This window comes from Puma concolor, chromosome C1, assembly GCF_028749965.1.
Source record: "Puma concolor isolate L17-30 chromosome C1, mPumCon1.1.hap2, whole genome shotgun sequence".
Taxonomy (NCBI): Eukaryota; Metazoa; Chordata; class Mammalia; order Carnivora; family Felidae; genus Puma; species Puma concolor.
In genome coordinates this window covers 185,987,565-186,011,575 of record NC_141674.1, presented here as the reverse complement: position 1 = coordinate 186,011,575, position 24,011 = coordinate 185,987,565, and positions in this window count along the sequence as shown.

Sequence of the window (24,011 nt, the reverse complement as noted above, 5' to 3'; positions counted from 1 at the left end):
GAACAATAAAACATAAGAAAAACGTAACAAGAGGGGTTCTTTCTTGTTTCTCTACATCAATCTCCTTCCTACTTTTAACTACTGGTTTCCCTCTACATCAATCTCCTTCCTACTTTTAACTACTGGTTTCAACAACAGTTTTGTGATTTCTATGTGTGAAGTACCTTTTTAGAAAATTTCATTTTCTAAGATCTTACATTAATAAACTTTCATTGTAATGACACCATATATCTATCTGCCTGTTTACACTGTCTTTCATGAAACCATGTGAAAATGAATACAGGAAACCTAATTCAAAATGGAGTCAGAAAGTAATAAAGGGAAGGTTCAAACTCATGTAACATTCATGTACGCAGCTTACTTTACATACCCCAGCAAGAAGAATGAAGTTTTTCTTTTAGCCTGGCAACAACCTAGCCAATGAGAAACCACACTACACCTCTGCCAATGAGAAGCTATAACCCCAAACTCTTGCTCTATTTCTAACAAACTTTTGTTCAGAACAATCCTTCCCAATTTCCTCCTTTCCTCCATAAAAGGATGCTCTCCTCCTTTGTTCTTTGGACTTGTCTATGATTTGCCATAGCTTGCATGTCCTAAATTGCAGTTCCCCTGCTATTCCTGAATAAGCTCATTTTCTACTTGATAACCTTTGTGGTTTAATGTTTAAGGTTGACACAGGGAAGCATAAAAGATTATCTGGAAATGTCAAAAAGAAGTTCATCTATCCATAATGAAAGGAACTTAGATTACTAAGGAATTTTGCACAAAAGGGTCAAGGTTTCATATAGAGTACGAGCAACACACCCACAAATAAAGCATAGAAAACAGAAGTTACCAGCATTTATTTGTGGAAGTTGGAGCCATGAGTGACTGACTCATAGTTTTATACTTTACTACCACTTCTTAACACAGGTATAATAATCACTCATTACCCTTGCAATAAAAAATAGTACTTTTAAACAGAAATATCAACTTCTTTTCCTTATTCTGTGCCATAGGGGCTGTTCAGGGGAAGAAAATATGAAACTGTACAGTGTTTCTGAACCTAGGGATATGTGGGTGTTTATCCTGACCTCTGTATATTTTGAAAAACTACTTTGCAAACATTTATTAGGGAAGAGTAATGCTTTTATTTATTTTTCTAAATTGGGATCACTCCTGGTGTTATCAGTAAACCAGTAAAAATTATTTTTCACAGAATGCCCAAAAGTTGCCTTTTGCACCTTACAAAATGTTACTTCTCAAAGACTTTAATGGGTTAACATTTTACTGGCATTGCACAAGTTATAGTACATGTAAGGTAGAGTGTTGGAATCAACAAAAAAATACTTGACAAGAAAATGTAATCACTCTGAATTTGTTTATATTTAATAATAAACTCTCCTGACACTTTTCTAGTTTTCATTCCTGTTTGAACAATTTAAGATGTATTTTATTTTTCCTTTATATCGCACTCTTTTTTAGATTTATCTTTATGCTTTGAACTAGTTTGGTGAATAGTTTAAAAAAAAGCATGTTTTCTTTCCTACCCCGTCTTGTAAACATCTTTGCTCTTTGGAAAGATAGCTGTAATATCTCATATACAAAAAGCATTCCTAAAATGATCTAATTAACTGATCTCGGAGTTCCCAGTTAGAGGCAAATATTGCAGTGGCCAGTGGGATATAATAATAAAAATTCAGAGTCCTTAATAAATGTCAGGTTTCTCTAGACTGACTCATGCCTAAATGTCTTTGGGAACCCCAAACAAACTTATCAGGTAAGCACAAATGCTTCAAATAATAGCATGTAATTCCATCATTCTGAATATCCTACTGATGGCCAATATCCTGTAGCCAGTCCTTTACATACCTAGCTCCTCCCACCTTTGGCAATAGCATTTGGAACATCTGTATAGCATTAAAGGGTATAGTAAATGCTTCCTCTTCAAGGCAGGTTTTTTTTTGTTTTTTTACCTAGACAATATGAAGTCATTTGAAATGTATACAGCTGATTCTTTGTTTAAATCTGGAAGCTGGCACATGGCAAATTTGCTGGTTTATTAGCTCCCTCCTTTTTGCCTTGAAATTTTGATAATGATTTTTGTGGGTTCACAGAAAGAAAAGTCACTTTTCTTTTATCTAAACTTTAGTTGCTAGCAAGAAGATGACCGGTAACTCAAGTGTCAGTAACTTAAGTGGCATGTTTGATGAAAGTTCATATAAGCCTTTCCCAATAAGTGCTCTGTGAACTGAAGCAAATAAGAGAGCGTCCATTTGCTTGGGTTGACTTATCAGGCTCAGCAAACAGAGGTAAAATCAGACCTCACTGAGGATTATAATACAATTTTAAGGCTCGCTTAGAATTAGGTAATCATTCAGAACAAAAGAAACATTCGGATTTCTATAGTTTATAGTCCTGGCAAATTGCACATTTGCATAGCCTTACAACACCTCCAAAATAATTTTTTTCAAGAGAGCCAGTGATCAGCTTGCAAAGTGATCAAACTTGTTTGCTTCAGAGTCAAATGTAAACTACATTACACAGATTGCTCAAGGTGATCTAATGGCCCACATTCATCCCTCCACTAAAAACTCCTCCCAGTCCCTGGGACCCCTGAATCATCATCTTAAGTCTGTGCATTCTGTAGCCACACATCAGTGCCCCTCACCCCTGCCCACAGGCAATTCAAAGTTCTGTTAAAGTTAAGAAGCATGTAGAATATAAAGAAAGAGAAGCATCTGGGAGTGTGTATGTCTGTGTGTGTGTGTGTGTGTGTGTGCGTGTGTGTGTTGGCATCCATTAAAACATATCTACTCATTCAAAGTGCCCCCATGGTAAAGGGACTATGCGAATGAATTCCCACATTTCTGTTTACTTGTTTAACTAACTATTAAGTGACATAATACTTGCCTGTTATGTAGCTATGTGTATTATGAATGACATAATTATCATAATTCTCAGTTTTAAAAGCCCTCTGTCTGAGGTTTTGTTTTTTTTTTTCCTTTGTGAAAATTAAAACAGTTACTTCGCTACATGCTCTATTGGGATGACTGACAATTGATGAAAACATACAAAGCTCCCACAAATAATTTTAATTTCCATCCAAAATAAAAATGTGTTAACTCCTCATGCCTATAACAAAAATATTTTCATAATGATACTGTTTACACAGATTTAATCAGTTGTGTCACTGGGGTACAGCAAAAACAGCAATGTGACCTGCTGAGACTTAGCACCAGATTGCGATTTACAATCAAGGCAGCAAGAGTCACTGAAGTGCATAGCTCTCGCCCCAATTACTAATTAATCAGACCCAAAGAGGTCTCCATAAAAGGCACAATATTCAGCTGTGCATCCTATAAATTTAAAGGGCTCTTCTATTTTTTGAGGAGGAAAGGTGACCTAAGGAGGCAGATCATTACATGGTACCTGTCTTGTACACAAGCTTATTGAATCCGTTCCACTGGGGCCTTACTTGTCTTTTTGACACTCCCTTTTTAAATGTTCTGAATACAAAAATTTCACACTATGGCAGTGTCCCAGCATCATTAAAATGTCAGTATTCTGGTTTCTGTATAAAAACAAGTGACTGGCTTGCTCTTTGAGTTTCTGTATCTGTATAAGTCTTTTTTTTTTTTTTTCCTTCTGCAGCTAGTGCCTATAGAAAATGAAGGGGGGGTATAATAGGTAAATGTATTTTAAGAGTTTGTTGGGAATTACGGGGAAGAGCAATCAGTGTAATTCAGTTCAGTTCAGCTTCTACCCAACTTCATCAAATGAAAAATTGATCCCCTATGTACGGGGATCAGATAATAGAAGCCTTACAAACTACCCAGCTTTGACAGAAAGATTCCAACTGAGTAGTCTGAAAGAAAACATGCACTGGCAACTTGTTTATTTTAACCATCGTTAAAATAATGAGTTTGATTCTCATTTTTCTTCCTTTCCTAGATACCTCCTCTATGGAGAGCATTCCCTTTGAAGTAAATGGCAGCCCTGGTCCTAGCTGAGACCTGCAAAGGGGAAGCAGCAAAATGAGAATCAGGCTGCTGATTTCAGATTCTTGATGTGTAGCCTGGCCAAATGAACGCTACAATGATTCGAGTCACGTTGCATTAATCACGTATGGTTCTAAATGGACCACCCTAACACAGAGATCAGACCTAAAGACAGACGTGCAAGAAAAACTCACATGCGTGCAAGAAAAACTATCAGCTGCAGAAATGGTAACTATTTTATCAGAAAGTTTGATCATGCAGGCTGTGGCCACTTTTGCTTGTGAGGGATCTTTGGAAACTGTTACAGATCAAGGTGTCTTCGAGTGGATCAACTTTTGCAGAGAAAAGGTGAATTGACTGGACTTGTGCATTCTTAACCAAGGGTCACGTCATATAAATCATAGCTGTGGCAACTATAGGCTTCAATGTAAAAACATCACTGTAAGTCACTAAAAGGAAATGTAAAAGTTTACTTATCCTTTGGGTCCTAAATGCATATTACACACTGAGCAGACAAACAAGGGATCACAAGATTCAAGACCTGCTGTGGTCAGTCCTCCTCTGTCATTGAGGGCATCTGTGTGATCGGACATAAGCTCCCATACCTCTCTCCTCGTCTACAAACTCAACACACCGAGCTAGATGATCTCTGAGGTCCCTGACAGTTCCAATACATGTCAGATCCTGTAGGAAACTTTGTTTTTAAATTACCATTTATAGTATGTACCAATTTGCTATTTAATTACTAGAAACCGTGTTTATTTCCTTAGCACATAGAAATATGAATATAATCAGATCACTTACAAAGTAGCCAGCGAAGTCTGAGCTGATGGACGTCTCTCGCTCTGTCTCCTGACTCTCTCTTGAGTAAATGGGTGTAGGAGACGAGGATGGTGGTGGGATTTCAACAATAATACTGTTCATATTAAGGACTTGCCATTTGGTGCCCACTTTGTTTACCGCCTTCTGTACGTTCTTGTTGTACCCCCACCACTCCATAAGGCTTCAAGTGAGAAAACTGAGGCAAGTGAAGTTAAGTGAGTCTCAGCTACCATCTTCTCATGTCCACCCACTCCAGTGTTGGGATAAGAAAGTGCTTGCCTGCTTTTAAGGTCTACGCATCACTATAGTTGGAAATTTATTTAGAAAATGACCATGTCACTATGACTGTTTTTGAGGAGCTTAGGTCTTGCTAATTAGCAGGGTATTGCTAGCTAATGGGATACCTGTACAAAAAGATGATGTGGCCCCACCACCTAGGAAGTCAACCTCCCCTTCTATGAGCCTCTCCCCAAACCCAAAGCAGATGGGAAACCCCTAAGGAATTGCACTTTTTGTGCTGGAGTGTGCTCAGCACCTCAATCAGGGTTGGGCAAGAGGTTCCCATTGGTTTTTCTGCCAAGTGAGCCATGGTGCTGCCAGCTCGAAGTCGGAAAGCCAAGATAGTGTGGGGCACATGACTTACCCTACTGTGCTCCAGACCCTTGAGGTGGAAGCAGAATGTGTGCTCCTCCATCCTACTCACACTGCCATGAAACCCACAGCCGTTCCTAGTGGGGTGTCAGAGGGTAGGGGAAGGGGTGGAAAGGAAGATCTGGCAGGGCCTCAGGCATCAGGGTTAGGCACAGACAGCCGAGAACCAGTTGGGGATGGCAAAGAAAGGGTTCATGGATGGGGTGGGGACTAATCTCACCTGAGCCCCAGCGCATCATCCATTGCCCTGTTGCTATCTTTTAAAACACAAATCTCGGGGCGCCTGGGTGGCGCAGTCGGTTAAGCGTCCGACTTCAGCCAGGTCACGATCTCGCGGTCCGTGAGTTCGAGCCCCGCGTCGGGCTCTGGGCTGATGGCTCAGAGCCTGGAGCCTGTTTCCGATTCTGTGTCTCCCTCTCTCTCTGCCCCTCCCCCGTTCATGCTCTGTCTCTCTCTGTCCCAAAAATAAATAAACGTTGAAAAAAAAAAAATTTTTTTAAAACACAAATCTCAACGTAAAATTAAGAATTTCAATAAGGCAACCACAGAGTATTAAACTCCAAGTGCCGGATCCTTCTGAGCATGAACACTGGGCTACTGTGCTGGTCACAGGACCATGACCTGGCCTGGCTAAACAGCCATCCAACCTATCCATTAGGCTGCATGTGCATGAGTGAAGTTGGTCACCGAGAGGCAAATGACTTAATTTGCATTCAACATCTATTTAACGACTTTTATGGGGCAACAGGACTCTGAATTGGGCTTTCCCATCTATCACTGCTTCCTCCCCTGTTCACGCATCTTACAAATCTTCCTGGCAGCTTCCCCCCTCCCCCCGAGATAAGGTCAGAGAGCAGGCCAACTACTCCCCAGAAATGCCTTTTGGGATGTTTCCTTAGCAAAATTTACCCTAAAGGGGTCTTTTCCCTAAGACATTGATATTTAGTATGGGAATACCAGATGCAACAAATCTGAAACTTTATATGATTGATACCAAAGAATAACTGTAGTCATCAAATAGAACAATCATGTTTTCTGATCATTCAGAACAAGTACAAACATCAGAACTTTTGTAGTGTACAAAGCATATTATAACTGTAGAGCTTTAAAACCAGATTCACCATCATAAGCCATAATAAATTGGTTAACCATATGTCAATTTCCTTTCTCAGAATTTAAGTATTTTATTCTGTTTCTTACTATTTTTTCTGTGCAATGTAGAAAAACTGCCGAATGTTTCTTTCTGCTCCAGTGATTCATGATGATGACAGTCTCGTGCATAATGTGTATTACAGTAAATAAAACATATTTACACATAATTCTGTGAGTGGGCTGGTATCAATGTTCTCCATCTTGTAAATGAGGATAAAAAGTTTCCGGAAGTCAGGTGGTTTGTTCCAAGTTGGGCACAGAGTGAGTGGCTGAGCTGGATGTGGACCCTGGCATATGAGTGCCAGGCTGCTGCTCCCCTCACCGTCTGTCTGTCTTGGGATCAGAGGATACATAGCACCAAGGGGCGGGTTTGGAGGTGCCGAAGCACATTCCTAGGTACCTGCTATGAGTCTGGCGCTTTTCATGTGATCACATTGACTCCTCACGACCTCCACAACCTTTTCAGCTTCCACTTTTTACGTCAACTCCCTGTGTCCCAAAAGAGGGAAAATGAAGACTGTCCCAAACAGGATGAAACACAAACTAAGTCATGTAAAAGAGAATGCAGATCATGTATCTGTGACAGTGGGCACACCACCCATTTCTTGAAAAGTTAGAAAATGAAAATATCCCCTGACTGCTGTCATGTGAAACTGCAGGTTTGGAACTGAGGTGGGCAATGGCACATGCTTCCTCTCTCCTGGGAGAATAGCAGGCTCTGTCCCTCTCGGTGTCCCGTTCTAGCAGTGAAATGACTACATTCCATAGGAAGGGAGGCCAGCTTCTGCGAGAGCACACTGACATTGGATTCTACACGCAGCTTTGGCATAGATGGATTGAAGGCAAAAACAGAAACGCAGCTTTCTCCACACCATCTCTATTAAAATGTTTTTGGCTATCAACCAGAATTTTTAATGAGTAAAAGTGAATTGTCTATCATTGTGAATGTGTAAAACCAGTCTGAAGCACTTTTCATAAAACAAATTACTGACGTGCTTCGTTTCCCTTTGCTCTCCACAACAGAGTTGGAAATGCTTTGAAACCTTGCTTGCCCGGTAAGACGACCTCTTTTAAACACAACTTGATAAAGTACAAGGGTTCAGCCAGTTTTATGTACAGCATTTCTTCCCTGTTAGATCTTTTAAAGAATGCTAAAATGAACTTCTATTGAATGAAAGTAGTCGGGTTTTGGAAGTGGGAGAGAGGAGCAGGCCTATTCTGTACTCTTCCAGAACTTGAATACCAAGTATCTGACCAAATTCCAAGGAATAGCCTGACAGCTTTAATTTTTTTTTTTTTTAATGTTTGTTTGTTGATTTATTTTGAAGGAGAAAGAGACAGAGTGTGAGTGGGTGAGGGGCAGAGAGAGAGGGTGACACAGAATCTGAAGCAGGCTTCAGGCTCCAAGCTGTCAGCACAGAGCCCGACATGGAGCTTGAACCCACGGACCATGAGATCATGACCTCTGTCGAAGTCAATGCTTAACCTACTGAGCCACCCAAGTGTCCCATCTGACAACTTTAAAGGAAGCATAGCACAGAATGTCCTCAGCCACAGGTTTCAATCATTGTCCTTCCCCTTCACACAGATTGCTGTGCTCTTTGCCTTTGGTTTTATTAATTATTTAAGGTAACCTTAAAAGGTATTCCTATCATACTCATTCTTCATTGATCAATTTCCCTAAGACCATTTAAACTTCTCAAGTTGAGGGCATAAATGTTGTAGTTCTGAACATGGAATATAAACAGGTTTTGCTTTGCACCAATTTTACAATGGATGTTCTTGGTCAAGTTGTTTTGTGTTGTGCCTCAAGTTTAAACTATAAGCCTATTATTTCTAATATAAAAATAATGCGTGCTATAATAGAAAATCACAGTATAGTGTTGCTACAGCATTAAAAACAAAAAAAGGAACAATAATAATTTACTATTTTGAAAGGTAAACGGTGCACTTATTGGAGAATTTGATACTCATTCATATCTGACAACTATACATAAAATCAAATGCAAGACAAATTCTATTTCTTACTTTGTCAAATGCATGGCTATTCCCATAACATTGGCAGGGGTACGATGGGGAGGGAGAGTCTTTCAACTCTCCCTACCCCTCGATAACATGCACATCTGTAAATAAATGCATCATTAGATTTTCATCAATTTGTAAGCTTCATTTGATGTATGGCTAAAATAATCCCTCAAGGAAAACTAAAGAAGTATTTGGTTCCAAGCACATGCCAAATAGATGAAGGGAGGGGGTTGGTGGGTGGGAACAAAATTATTTAAATGAAGAATTTTGCAGATGCTACAGATATCTTTTACAACAGTCCAGAATGAGGAACTATTTTAAGTACACTGTTACCAATGTATTCATTAACAGAGGAGAGCTCTGGACATATTAAAGGAGCACAGTAAAACAACTAATGATGCACTTGAGCGGTAACAGGTTGTCATTAGACCAGCATCTGCTCTCATCAGAGTTAATTATTCAGTTGCTTTGTTTTCCAAGTAGGTGTCTGGTAAAATTTAGCAGAATCTTAATTAAAACACATTTTCAAACTCCTTGGATGCTCATCTCATCTAAAGAAATCAAGACAATTTCCACCATAAACATCAAGCTTCAGTTGAGCCATCAAATGGAAGAAGGAACTCAGCCAATGTAAGTTGCTAGGTATTAACTATTGGGATGCCCGGCGCATGCAGATAATGAAAACCTACTGTGAGAAACAACCTACTTTTTCCACACCACTATCTAGTCATAGCACACAAATTACAGGAATACCTAAGACACCAAATTCACCTTCACTATGCAATTTAGAAATGTAGCACATGAGCGCAAGGCATCTGAAAGGCAAAGTGAGCTACTGCATTTATTTACCCATTAATTCACTAGTTAAGCATTAAAATGTGACATATATATACATATACATACATATATGTGTACACACACACACACACACACACACACATATACATATATCCATGGAAATACTTCCAAAACTGACCCCTGCTTACAATCAGCTACCAATATGGGGACACCAGGAAGTATTTAGTTAAAATTGTTGTGAATACCAATATAAAACCCAACAAAATATAAATCTGAACAATGAGCCAAAAATTACCATCACCTTAGGGTGCCTGGGTGGCTCAGTCGGTTAAGTGTCCGACTTCAGCTCAGGTCATGATCTTGCACTCTGTGAGTTCAAGCCCCACATCCGGGCTCTGTGTTGACAGCTCAGAGCCTGGAGCCCGCTTCAGAATCTGTGTCTCCCCCTCTCTCTGCCCCTCCCCTGCTCATGTTCTGTCTCTGTCTCAAAAATTAATTAAAAAAAAAAAAAAAAAAAAAAAAACTTACCATCACCTTTAACCTACCATTTAAGTAGTTAGAAAGTATCCCGCTGAAGTGACTGGAATAAAAGGTAAAGAGAACAAAAATAAGCAGGAGAATAAAGTCCAGAAATATGGCAGTAATTAGAGGGGAAATCAAAGAGTGCTACCAGGTCCTTCTTCCCTAGATGATGGAGACTGTGCCTTCACTCTGAACCCCCAGTATCCATAAAACGATGTGGAACATAAATACTGGGCATTCAACAGAAAGATTCTTTGTATGAAAAAAATGGTGAATATGGATTGCATTCTGCCATCAAAGTACAGGTAAAGTTACCATATCTGGTAAAATTTGAACCTAAAATTCTCAGAAAAAAATAAACCAAATGCTGGCTAGTTTTATCTACTCTGGATGCCAGAATATCAACTCCCCAAATCAGATAGGGTCTGAACAGGTATCCTTATATTGCGATTCCCACATGGGTTCCCTAATGAATGAAGTCATGGGGTTATTAACGTAATGGTAAAGTTGTTAGAATGAATAAATACAATCAGGATTAAAAATACAAAGAGTTAATATATCCAATGAACTATGAAGTATATACAGTGGGTGTGGCTTCTCCAGTTTCTCCCCACTAAGGAATAAATGATAACCCTCAACCACTATGACTAAGGGACATTTTATGCTCCATTTATATCTTTGGGTAATTCTTACTGCTTTAATACCATACAGTCTGATGGATCTATTATGTTTTTTTTTTTCTTTTTTTTTTTTTTCAACGTTTTTTTTAATTTATTTTTGGGACAGAGAGAGACAGAGCATGAACGGGGGAGGGGCAGAGAGAGAGGGAGACACAGAATCGGAAACAGGCTCCAGGCTCTGAGCCATCAGCCCAGAGCCTGACGCGGGGCTCGAACTCACGGACCGCGAGATCGTGACCTGGCTGAAGTCGGACGCTTAACCGACTGCGCCACCCAGGCGCCCCTATTATGTTTTTTTTTTTAAACTCAGGGCCATCTTATACTTTGATTTGGCACTTGCTCAACACATAGTCTTTAGGAACTGAGTTATTTATGAAGGACCTTTGCTCTGTGCACCAAAGTCCAGGCCTCTCTCAAGTGTTAGTATTTTGTGTATAGTTATATGGTGATTGCACTCTTCTCCCACTGGGAGATACACACCATTAGTGAGATTTCACACTAAGCCCTCTGTAATAAATAGATCCCAAATAGTGAATTGAGAAAGATAGAATTTTATTTCTCTTGCAAGCACCAGTCTGGAAGCATAAGGGAAGTCCCAGTTAGTAGCACAGCTCTGTTCCAAGAAGTCATTCAAGTCTCAGGTTGCCTTCATCTTGTTACCTTCTCCCCAACCCCAACCTCCTAAGGCATTGTTGCCGTCTGTTTAAGCTGGATTACGGTCACATCTTTATTCCAGCCCATGGGATGGAAGTAAAAAGGGTAACAGAGTATGAATGATTTCCTTTTAAGTAAGTGACAAAGAACACATCATTTGAGTATAGAACATATCACTTGAATGTTACACTCCATTGGTAAGAACTTCGTCCCACTGACTGACCTGCCTGTAACAGAGGCCAAAAAGTTTCGTCTATAGTAGGGCAGTCATATGCCAGCTATGTGTTATATTATAAAAGAAAAGAAAAAGGGATTTTGATGGCCAACCAATACATAAGCATTGAAGTTAGGTCATTGTGTAACTAGTTGCTACAAATCTCTAACAGCTATCATTGTTTTAGAACAAAAATGGAAGACTCCATACCACTCCATTGCCCATGAGGGAGGCAAAGGTTAATGTTAAGAAAGCATGAGGCACCAAAGCCCATAAAACATGGTTCTTATCGTAACAAAGTTTACAGTTTAATGAACAATGAAACAAATAGATTCGGGTCATATAATTCTACTTCTCAGCAAATCAACAAAATGACACCTGTATAAGGCAAATTGAGAATAATACAGGTTTTTTAGGGAAAAAGAGGTGAAAAGTCAAATAAGCCTAACAGAGAAGCCCACCTAGAAGAAATGTTTGGAGCTGGGCTACCAATGAGGGAGCAGGCAGGTAAACATGGAGCTAGGGGAAGCAGACATGTAGGAAGGGAATAGTGTTATCACACATGGGCCCAATTGAGAGAGCCTAAGCACCAATGTTCAGGAATGAGGGTGAGCGTAGTGTAGAGTATACGGTGAGAGCCCACCTCAGCTTCAACCACAGCAACTTGGAATTTATGTTTTTTCACTTGAAATTTCTAAGAAAGATTTCACTTGAAGAAACGATTTACCTGCCAAAAAATATTCTACCATTTGTGCATGTCCTCAGAAGTCTTTCTTTCGTTTTCTCCAGATCGAAGTTGTATTATTGTAGTCCAACGAAACGAAGCAACAGCAGGTGTGGCAATGGGTTGCAGGGAGAGGTATATGAATGCTAATCTGACCCTACACCAGATGAAACCAAGATTGAATGTAGAAGAGTGCGTGGCCCCACATTGAGACACCAGCATACTGGCCTCAGGCTGTCTTTCCATAGCTAACATCATCCCCTTTCATATATCCTATATTCCTTATACAGCCTGTGATTTCTAGGTCTCATGCCCATCTAGTGAGACAAAATGGAAATTAAGGCACATGTCCCAGGGAAAATATTGCACTTGTATAGAAATGCATAGCAATGTTCATATGGTCTGATTTCACATACTTTGTCACAATCTTGCAAATCTTACCACTACAAATTAATTTGAATAAAACAAACACAGTCTAGAAAGTTGAATTAGACATAGTCCACAGTTCCTTCTTGAGTAAAATTTGGGAGCTACTGGTGACTGGTGGATACCTCATTATGGCATGGAAATTCTTAAAACAGGAGGAATCATACTTTTGCCTAAAGCCTTGTTCATCCCCAGTACTATTGTGGACATGATCTTAGACCAGCTGAAATTGTAAGTTTTTCAAAGATCATCTCAATTCTGGATTCAAAGAAAAAATGTCAAATATGAAGGACCAGTTCATGCCTTATCTAGTATAATTTATTAAAGTGTTGACACTTAGTTTTAAGATCATTTTCCATAATATGTAGATTTTACTTTCTATACCATCTTTTAGTGTATTAGGGTGGTATTCCACAGGATTTGATGCTTTTTATTTATTTTTCACTTAGTTTTGAGGGAGAGAGAGAGAGGGGGGGAATGAGCAGAAGAGAGGGGCAGAAGGTGGGTGAGAGAAAGAGAGAGAGAGAGAGAGAACGAGAATGAATCTTAAGCAGGCTCCATGCTCATTGCAGAGCCCAATGCAGGACTCAGTCCAAAGACCCTGGGATCATGACTTGAGCCGAAACCAAGAGTCTGACATTCAACCACTCAACAGACTGAGCCACCCAGGTGTCCTGATTTGATGCTTTTTAAAGAGCTCCGAGCTTTTTTTGCTTTCACTCTAGATTTTGTTTTCCTTCCCTCTGCCTTCCCTCACTTCCTTCCTCTCTTCCTTCCCCAAATATTAAATGAGCATTTAATATGTTCCAGGAACCCTGCTAGAGACTAGGCTATAGTATGAATAAGACAGTCCTTGCTTGCATTACACTTATAGTCTATTAGTAAAAGCTGACACCCACACTTATTTATATTTTTTTCGAGGTGGTAGTGTATTCTCTGGATATAAGGATTTAAAAATCTTTCATCAATTTTTTCATCTCTTAAGCCTGGGGAAGTTTCAAATTTTCTAACCAAAGAAACATTCTTTCTAAGAAATGCTTTTCATATCAATTCTAGCTCAGCAAAAATCCTTCTGAGATCAGAATCTGGAGGTATGCAACAGTCATCTGGGCCCTGCCCAGCTTCTCTGTCCCTTAAAGCACTCCATGGCTAGAGCAACAGGAACTTTCCTCAGTAAACACTGAACTGACGGTTGGGCTCAATATAGCAAATTTGAGTTTTCAGTTGCTCTGGGCATACAGTGTGCCTCTCTACAAACGTTTGTGAACCTGTTATATTTTTATGAGTTAGCAAACTTGAAATTCAAGAATAGATAATAAAGCTGTCACTTTAAACAACTGAAAAATAAAAGGAGAGGGGGAAAAGGAGAGGGAGAAGGAGAGAGGGGGAGAGAGGGGTACGGAACAAGGGAACTGAAAAATCCCACCACGACAGATGGCTTGTGCCATTTTGAATTTAGTCTCCCCAAGGAGCAAACCCTTGTAGAGGCTATTAAAGCTTCTGTTTGCATGAGAAAATGCTATTTCAATATTGATGGCTATATCTATGTGACCTCCATTGAAAACAAAGTCATAGAGATTTACCCTTAATTCAGGAGGAATAAAACAATGAGGTTGGAAGACAATGCTCACCCAATGTCATATGCATCTTTGAGAACTGGTTAAAGTGACAGCCGGGTAACAAAATTGCACCAATCTATGCAAGATTTGCCTCTAGGAATAAAAATAAAATAGGCACATTACTCCTCAAAGACACATATTTTATTTAGTTGTTAAGAGTCGAGTGTTGGAATTTTTGAAGAACTGTTGCTATTTAATAGAGGTGAAAGTTTTAATGTGAATACTGCCTGTGTGAGCGTGTGTGTGCAAAGTTGGCGTGACACATTCTGCTCAAATTAGACTTCTAAATAACTAGTAACAGCTGTGGTGCTTAGAAATCGGTTTGATTTAAACGATGATGTCATGTGCTTATATAAGGAAAATAGGTGTAGTCATTGGATGGAGGAGTATATAACTCACTTTTTACCTAAAAGAGATAGTGTGCAAGTATCTTCATTTAGAGGCTATAAATGTGCACACCTAAAACTAAATTATATTTGTCAATATCCTCAAAATTTTTAATCATCATGCACCATTTAATTGCATGTATGTCCATATAGGTAGCACAGATAAGAATACATATAAAAATTCTTTTGTGACAGCAGGAAAAATTACTGAATGCAAAATTATAAGTCTTTCCTCACTGGTATTTCTATGCCTTGGTTAAGATCCCTAGTATGTAAATGATTTGGATCCTTTGTCCATGGGAAGCAAAACAAATCTCCAAAAACTGCACAGTTTTATTTTCATCTTCTAAAGGTGCATAAACAGTGGAAGCTGGCAAATAAAAATTACTTTGAGGAGCAGTGACAATTAATTTTCCAATCATATTTTCTATCTGTAAACATTGGCCAAAGACTAATGTAAGAGAGCATGGGGGCCTAAAATTCAGAAAAATATAATATAGTAAGTGGCAAGGAATTACTTACTAGCCAAACTGATTGTAAAAATCTGAGAAAATGATGTTATTTGGGTAGAGAAAAGGGAGAAATTTTTCAAATTAAGGACGTGATGCAGGGACTCTTCTCTATAGAGGACTGAAACAATGAGCAAGTCTGGGTCTGCTGTCTCTCTTCACACCCACAAAGACAGAACAAGGAACACAATGTGCTTACGTTGGTATAGCCTCGTAAAAGATCAAGTAGATATATAAAAACATTATTCATTTGTGTTAAAAGATTTCACTTGTGTTCTTGATTAAAGAAAATCTCAGACGAAATGCATTATTTTTGTTCTGAAATTCAAAATACGGCTCTTTTAAATGTCTTCCCTTCCAAAGCCTTAAAAAAGTGGGGGGAGGGAACAGTTTCTCATTCAGAAACACAGAAGATGAGTGTTCTTCCAAGGAAACCCACTATGTTCATTCTTTGCACCCCTCATCTCTGAAACTGGGGGAGTGAGTCTGATGCTAATATAATTTTTTGTTGTTGTTGTTGTTTTGAAGATCACCAGCACCTCTCATTTCAGCTATTAAGTATTTAAGGGCAAGTAGCTTGAGAGTCTCACTCTTCTGCTAATCCTGTGTGGGCTAAATTAAGAGCGAATTCTCAAAATGGCTTGTCATCTTAGAGAAAGAAGGAAGAAGTGTTTTAAGAGGACACTTAGAGGAAGAAGTGTTTCCAGAAGAAGTTATGGTGATACAATATGGTAAGCAAAAAAATGTTTGCTATGTCCTATACTCGGCTGGAACATCTCCTGTATGGAGATATTTCACAAAGTGATTTCACAGGCAAATGGTTTAATGCATGGCCAGCCAATTTAGCCTTTATTTTAAATATATTCTTTATGCATATAGATATTTTGAGATTGTGCCTTCTGGAATGATTACTGAAACCACATTGAAAAGTCATTATGCAGAAACATGGGTGCACAAATAGTTCATAGCTTAGGGGAACTATAAATAGAACTGACTGAATCTTGTTAAAGAGTTCATGTCCTGGTTATTTAAAAAAACTATTTTGGTGGCATTGATTAGCTATAACATTTCTCATTTGCATTTCACTAAAATAAAATAAGAAAAACAATCACATTCAATTTTTGGAAAGGAATATGATGAAAAATACACTGAATCAGAAAATGAAATATGGTCTAATTCTGACAAAAGGACAAGTTTTTCTTTTCCATTGATCATAATTCTTTAATTCTAGGGAAGTCTAAAGTAAGTACCTAGAATTTTTAGGTTAATATATTCTAGAGACCAATAGTAATTGGGAAAAGTAGAAATATCTAATTAGAACCAAGAATTTCACTGTCAGTTGTTTGGAATAAAGTAATTATTACACCATGAATCATTCTAATACTATGTAACAATGTCAATTGCATACTGTTTTAGTACAGTACTAATCGCTATCAGTGGAATAACAGAAAAGATAATTTTAAAAGTTTTTTTTAGGGAAATTCATAAATTTGATAAAACAGAATGCAAGTTTTGATAAACTTCCAACACCTTCATCTTAAGAAATAGAGCCTTTAAGTAGTGATATGCTCACTTTATTATACCTCTTTTCAGGGAATCCTTAAGTGACTAACAAAATCTCCATTTCAGTATGCCCATTTGGTTTTTCACATTTAATGTCTAACTCCCAGTATTCTACAATTTTAGCAGAAATAGACAATGCTTTAATAAATTTGGTAGACAACTAGAAGACATTGAGAATAGTATACAGCAAGTATAGATATAGTCTTATATGTGTATAAATGAGAAATATGTGTACAAACATATTTTTCTTCAGCATCTGCACATTTGTAACATCCATCCTAAGTAATGAAACTATCTTGTTTTGAATTAATGTGAACAACCTTATCCCTGAATGAGAAGTTTAATTAGAAATACTTTAATTCAGAATCTGTAAAGATGGTTTAGGCTGGTAATATAGTAGCTGAATGTGGGAGTAAGATCCTTGATCTCCAAAGTCCTTTCCCCGAATACACTGATACTCTTCTCAAGCACTGTGTCTCTTTAGCTGTGAACAAGGGTAATGACAACCTAGCGAATTAACCAATAATTTTAAGTATTTTAAACATACAAACCTCATAAAAAGAGTGATAAGTCATAATGCTTTAAGAGCTCAAAAGAAATTGTGTCATAGGTTTTAAATAGGACTAGCTACTGAACTCTGTGTTCTATGAAGCATTATGAACATAAAGTGCTAAGGTATATGGAGAGAAAATTAAGCCCATGAAAAGTAGGAAAGATGTTTCTATAACATATTTCAGTGAAATAGTCATTTGCAATTACTTAATTAAAAGGGCACAAAAGACAGTATTTGGGGTGCTTATCCAAAAAGGAGGATCTGGTAGGGAATTGTAAAAGCTTCAAAACTAGGGAAAAGCACTCTCAATGTGCTTCAAACTAAATGATTATAGGTTTAGATCTGCCTTATTAACCCACTTTCATGGATATTCATCATTTCAGTGCTTGTTTTCATAAATTAGAAGACTGGCTTTTCATGAAGTGTACAATGAAGTTAGATCCATGTGAGGAAATACAACAATTCAAAGAAAATGCTAAGTTGAAACCATACTGCCATGTAGACTTGGACAAGTTTCTCACTTCTTTAATCAGTCAATACATTATTTAGTTAATCGGCAAATAATTATGAATGCCTACTGTGTGGTTCATAACTCTGCTAAATACACAAGGAATACAATGCAGTTACTATTTGTTCATTTTGGTCACCTCACTTAAGAGAGAACCAGCAACTTATTTGGCTTTAGTGGGGCCAGTAATACTAACCTACTGTTAGTATTAATTGGTCCCTAGGCAAACACCTGATTCAGGATAGATCAATTAGAGTTTTACCCCCATACTCTTTAATAATGAGCTAAGGGATGGACAGCAGTTCCTCACTTGTGGTCAAGTTGTGATATGTGAGTCTTGGGAGTTCAGTGGTCCTGTTTCCTGCCAAATGAATGGAGAGACCAAAGCCAGCTTTTAGAGTAGAGAGAAGACCAGGAGAGTGCTAGAAGCATTCAGTACTGTGGCATCCATTGGTCTTGAGGGTCCATGGGACCCTGGCTCCTCCCAAGGTTACATTAAATACTCTAGTGTGTTTCATATAATTCTCTTCTCTGTTATGTATTTCAAGTGGTCTGTCATTTTGTGTTCAAAAGAATTATGATAAATACACCAGTGAATCAGTTAAGATGTATGGTTACTTGATACTTACCACTTTTGAAGACATTAAGAAGAATCTGTAGGTTTAGATATAGCCCACAAGGGTGAAATATGAAACTCTTTCAAACTACTGCAATCCAGAACACATTAAGCGAGTAGATAATATGTACTATACTAGGGGCTTGGGACAGAGGTGGCAAAGATACATTCTTTGGATAAAGACCAAACATTAGACTAAACAAATGGGGAAAAGAAAAACGCTGAAGTTAATAAAAACCTAGTTGTATCAAAGAATAATATATGGATTGTAAACTGTTTCCAGTCTTTTTAAGCTTTAGCCTACCCTTACCAATAAATTAGCTTCCTATATATACTGCCCTAGGGTAAAGGCAGTTTAACGACTTCTGACAAAAGAGTTAGTTGAGATAGTGAAAAATTTAGTTTTTCTTTTCTCCTTGTTCTCCTCCGCCCCTGATAGCAAACAGGGGACTAGAGCATGATTCTTTCAAGCTTTGATCTTTAAAATCTAGAAAACAAGAGCTAAATAAAAATGAAAGCAAGGGCCTAGCCCAGAAAAGTCCAAGTGGCTTAGAGTAGGTGAACACCCAAGAGAGTGGTAGAGGGAGGAATCTCTACACAGCATCTGAGGGGAGCCCAGAGAAGCCCTACTGGGGCTGGAAAAGCAGAAAAGAATTCCTAAACTGCCCCAAGCTACAACCTACAAGCTCCCCTCTACAACCTTATCTCATGCTTAAGCAGCAAAGTTTTGAGAAGGCTGAAGAGACTAGAAGACCGCTGAGGTGGGAATAAGGTGACAAGAGTGGTTTACATTGTGACCAGGATCCTGGCAGGGAATATGGATATTGAAAGCAGATGATAGCACCACACACCCATGGGGCATGGGCCAGAGAGAAAAAGCAAAGGACTCAAATTCCCCACTCCAACAGGGGCTCTCCTGCTACCCTTCTCTACTCCCTGGTGGTGAATGATTGATATATAAATGCAATCCTCACCCTCAACACAGATTGCCCCAGAGAGGAGGTGGGGGGGGGGGGGGGTAGGGGAAAGACAGTAGAAATCAAAATGTTCACTGAGCTGAGATGAAATTCTGAATTGATTATATTTGAATCAGATTGTAACTGAAATATATCTTATATTCTTACTGATTTTGCCTACTCATTTTTTCATTATTAAGAAAGTGGGAGTAAAATTTCCTAATGTATTTGGGGACTTGACCATTTCTACTCGAAGTTATATTAATTTTGCTTCAGATATTTTGAAGCTTTAATATAAAGTGAATGAATTTTAACTTTATTATGTTGTCATGATGAATCATGAAATCATTATGAAATGACTATCTTTGGTAACATTTTTTTTCTCAGAAATATACTTTCTCTGATATTAATATAACCTTTCCAGTTTTCTTTAGTGTTAGTATGGCAGATATCTCTATCCTTTTAGTGTACTTGTATCTCATATTTAAAGTATATTTATTATAGTCAACATATAATTGGATCTTGATTTTTATCCAATTTGAAAATCATTCCCTTTCAATTTGATGGTTAAACATTTTATTGTGATTATTGCTATAGTTTGGCTTAAAAATATCATTTTGTCATTATTTTGTTTGTCCCATATGATATTTTGTTCTTTTTATCTTCCTTTTCATTGGCCTTCTTTTGGGTTAACTGAATATTTATGACACCATTTTGTCTTCTTTGTTGGTATATTACCTGTGATTTGTTGTTTTAATGGATGCTTTATGGTTTATAGCATGTATCTTTAACTTTGCATAATCTACTTTTAAGTTATATTATTCAACTTTGTGTACTATATAATAAGTTTACAATAGTATACTTTATTTATTCCCTTCCTGGTTTTTGTCATCCATTTTACATATTATAAAATTCATACTACATTGTTATTATAGTTGTTTTAAACATATGTAAATAAGAAAAAATGTATATTTACCTGTATAGTTACTATTACCAAAGCTCTTTATTCCTTTATACAGATCCATATTTCCATCTGGAATCATTGTAATCACTTTTTCTATGCCTGATGGGCTTCCTTTTTGTGAGGGTTTCTCTGCCAAAATTTTACTTAATCTTCATTACTAAAAGATACTTTTGCTGGGTATAAAATTCTAGCTTAACAGTTTTGGGTTTCTTTACTTTTAGTAATTTAAATATGTTGCCCTACTCTTATCACTTGCAGTATTTTTGACAAGAAGTATGTCTTTATTGACCTTTGCTCCTTTATATGTAATATGTATTTTTCCTCTGGTTTCTTTTGCTATTTTCTCTTTCTCACTGTTCTGAGCAATGTGGTTAAAATTTGCCTTGCTGTAGTTTTCTTTAGGTTTCTTATGCCTGGATTTCATTGAGGTTACTGGCTTTCCAAGGTTATAGTTTTCATCAAATTTGGAATCTTTCAACCATTACTTTTTAAAATAGCTTTTTCTGTCTCCTTCCTTACAGTACTGCAGGGATTCTAATTACATGCACATGGATATATTTGAAATTTATCCACAGTTCATTGCTGTTATGTTTGTCTTTAAATGACCTTTAAGTTGTTGTTTTTCATTTTTGTATCTTTTATTCAAGTTGACTAATTTCTTCTGCTGTGTTTCTCATCCAATATAATTTTCATCTTAGACATTGTACTTCTCATCTCTAAAATTTTGATTTGCAACTTTTTTTATCTTCCGTATCTCTAACTTTCTGAACATGTGGAATGTAATTATAATGACTATTTTAATGTTCTTTGCTGCCAATTTTAACCTCTGTATCAATTCTAGGTCAGTTTCAATTGACTGATTTTTCTCCCCCTTCTGGGTGTTTTCCTACTTTTTAATTTCCAATTTTTGATTAGATGCCAGACATTGTGAATTTTACCTTGTTAGATGATGGATAGTTTTATATTTTTATAATTGCTCTTGAGCTTTGTTATGAGATGCAGTTAAGTGACTTGGAAACAGTTTGATCCTTTCTTCATTTTAAGATTTATTATGTTGGATCTTAGTACTCCTCAGTCAAGGGCTAATTATTTTCTACTACTGAGGCAAGATCTTCTTTATTATATGAAACACCTCAAGAATCATACAGTTTTCTAGTCTGGCTAATGGAAATAGGCACTATTCACTATCCTGTGTGAGTACCAGTGTGTTGATGAGTCTTTCATTATTTTTATTATCCACTGTACTAGACATTCAGTGAACTTTTAATCTGGGATCCCATGTCTTCCAATTCAAAGAGATCTTACTCTTATTTCTTTGATAATTTTTCTTCTGTTTTCTACTAACTGTGCCTACAACTCTAATTAGTCTGATGTTAGACTTGCTGGTTAACTTTATATATAAAATATCTTTCTTACTCTATGAATATTTATTTTTATAGCATCCTAGTCTTACTGAATGATGCAATGTCTACTCACTATCTCTCTGGGTATATTAAATACAAACGAAATTTTTGGTTTGGTATATTTTCTTTAGTCTTCTGAACTCTGAATTGTTTGCTTTCTTTGTGTTACTATTTTCTATTTGTATATTTTGACCTGTGTCATTTATGTTATGGGCTTTCCTTATATAACTGTGATCTTAACTCATCATTTAATATTTTAAAGGTAAGATTCTAATTTCTCTTTTAATGCTTATTTTTGAAAGAGACAGAGCATAAGCAGGAGAGGGGCAGAGAGAGAGGGAGACACAGAATCCAAAGCAGACTTCAGGCTCTGAGCTGTCAGCACAGAGCCTGACACAGGGCTCAAACTCACAAACTGCAAGATCAGGACCTGAGCTGAAGTCAGATGCTTAACTGACTGAGCTACTCAGGCACCCCTTAAGGGTGAGATTCTAAAAGGCTGATGGAAAGGTCTAAGTGCACAGGCAAGGTTTTCAAGCTTTAATGAGAGATTTCCAAATACCAATATATGTAAATATTTTCTCTTTTACTGGTCATTTTCCTCAGACAATGTATTAATCGCCTGACTGTTGGTACAAGCTCGATTGTCAGCATTCTAAGGATAAGTTGGAAAAGGAGTCTGAATGTCAAGACTGAATGGGAAGGATTAGTTTTCATCATTTCAATCTAGCCTCTCATCTTAGCATCTACTGTGTCTGGAACTCTCAAGGGCAGAGTCAATTTCTGTACAGAATGTATCTCCTATCTACCTTCTTCAGGGGCAAGAGAATAAATATGAGAGGTCTAAGAATTCCTAACAGACTGTCAAACAACCACCTTGTTTTCAGCCCCCGTTTCATACTCTAGCCTTCAAATGTGTATGGTACCTTTACTGACATTTTCTGAGATTCTCCAATGTAATTTGTTTTTTAATTTGCTTCCTTCTAAGAGTGTGATGTATTGGCTTTCTCTATTCAGTTTGTCTTTAAACTTTCATTGTTCTATATTGTGTTTACATCACTAGTCTTCAGTTGTCTCCACTTCTGTTCTTTTTGTCTTTGTATATTAATTAATTACTATAGTTTTAGTGCAGTTTGGAGAGAATAAGGGTGTGTGTGTGTGTGTGTATACACACACACATATTTAAAACTTTTCATTTAACTAAATATCACTTTAAAGTTAGGAACAAGGACTTTTTTTTGCATAAGTCCAATTTTTAAGGAAAACAGTAAAAAGGTACACATGGAATTCAGAGTAAAAGAAACTAGTTGGTGTCTGGAACACTGTCATGTATATGTGTGCACATAAGATGGTAACAGAAAGATTATATTTGATCACCAATGTTTATGTATGATTATACATTGCCTCCTCTGCTTTACTACATAAATTTAAGGCAATAATATTGTAGTGGGGCTTGGTTCTCATTCATGATCCATATTATTCTATTGGAACTGGATCCTCCTTTGTCTTAGGGAGTAGCAAACACTCAAGAATGGTGAACAGCATCTTACATTTCCCTGGTCACTGGGATTAGTTGAGGAATGAGTATGTGATACTGATAGAGCTAATGAGATACCAGGTAATTTTTGCTGAAGTTGCCAGAAAGCCAGGTGCCCCTTCCCAGTGGACTTGAGAGGACCTACATGCTGGAGCCACCAAAGACACTGATACACAGAAGGACAAGTATCTACAAATGGAGTCAATATAAAAAGGCAACAAGCCTTCAGAGAGGGAAAGAAAAGATAAGGCCTGAATACTGTTTGAATCCCTGTTTCTAATCATGTCTGAGCCATAATGTCCCTATATTATTCAGTTATTTCCCAATAAAATCCATTGGATTGGATTATCTGTTACTGGCAGGCAAAAGAATCCTAATTCATAATACTTTACTGAAGAAGCTCCCAAGCTTCTCAAAACAAAAACATGATTCCAAATGCAATGGAAAGAAAGAAACTTTTAAGAGAAGTATCATCAAACTTTATAATATTTTTAAAAAAACATAGGTAAGGGAAATTTGAAACAAATCAGTGAGCATATGGCAAGAACCATTTAAATGTTATGAAAAGCAAGTCTCCTGACCTGGTTCAAGTGAATGGAACTACTGTAGGAAGAAATAATTTGATCACTACCATAGTTCTTCAGGAATGATAGTGTGCAGTGACAATGACTAGAAATGGGGAATAAAGAGAATGTTACAGTATACAGTGTCATTACATTTGACATACATTTGGACAAAATTCTAGA